The sequence below is a fragment of the Nestor notabilis genome, unplaced genomic scaffold (genome assembly GCF_000696875.1).
Source record: "Nestor notabilis isolate BGI_N333 unplaced genomic scaffold, ASM69687v1 scaffold1324, whole genome shotgun sequence".
NCBI lineage: Eukaryota > Metazoa > Chordata > Aves > Psittaciformes > Psittacidae > Nestor > Nestor notabilis.
In genome coordinates this window covers 26,217-26,936 of record NW_009924095.1, presented here as the reverse complement: position 1 = coordinate 26,936, position 720 = coordinate 26,217, and the positions used below count along the sequence as shown (strand labels likewise).

Below are 720 nucleotides of genomic sequence, written 5' to 3'. Positions count from 1 at the left end.
ATACGGTTGGTTTTCTGGGCTCAAGTGCACGCTGAAGCGGGCTCATGTTCAGCTTCTCATCAACCAACACCCCCAAATCCTTCTCCACAGGGCTGCTCTGAATGCTCCTTAGTGGAGCTGTCTCACAAGGACGACTGTGTCTGTTGCCACTCAGTAACTCATTAACTCACCAGAAGAGAAAAGCCATGTTGCCAGTGCTTCCTCTTCAGTCTGAAATATTCCAGCACCGCTGTGGTTTAGGCAGCTTAGCATGGAGCTAATTGCTTTCCAAAAGATCTTTTTGTCATGGCTGTTGTTGTGCTGTCGCTGGGTTGGGACTGCTCTCATTAATAACCATTTTAGCATATGAAAAGCTTGTAACGAATCCATGTGCTGCAGACGGCAGACGCAATTACAGCAATAACATAATTAGGGTTATGCAATAGCCGGCTGTATCTGGACCACTGAAGGAGGAAGAGATGCATAAAAGGGATGTGGGGAGACTCCTATAGCAGAGAAGGGCTGAAGAAAAGCTTGGGAGCAACCCAGCGGCCAGCTCTGGATGAAGGCAATGCAAGGACATGCTGTCAGCTCTTCTATTGGCACGGCATGGCAGTACTGTATTCCAAGCAGGCATCTGAGCTGCAGTTAGTGTTTGTGCTCAGGGTGCTGAGGCACTGAAAAGGGTTGCCCAGAGAAGCTGTGGCTGGCCCCTCCCTGGGAAGTGTCCAGGCCAGGGTG

At 50.1% G+C, this 720-nt stretch overlaps 1 protein-coding gene across 1 annotated transcript in view; it reads right to left on the bottom strand.

The window, feature by feature from the left end:
• The window catches only part of LOC104404111 (plexin-A4-like), a gene marked incomplete at its 5' end in the record, with an annotated part of 32,119 nt that overhangs the window by 5,996 nt on the left and 25,403 nt on the right, over positions 1-720 (bottom strand). The window lies entirely within an intron of this gene.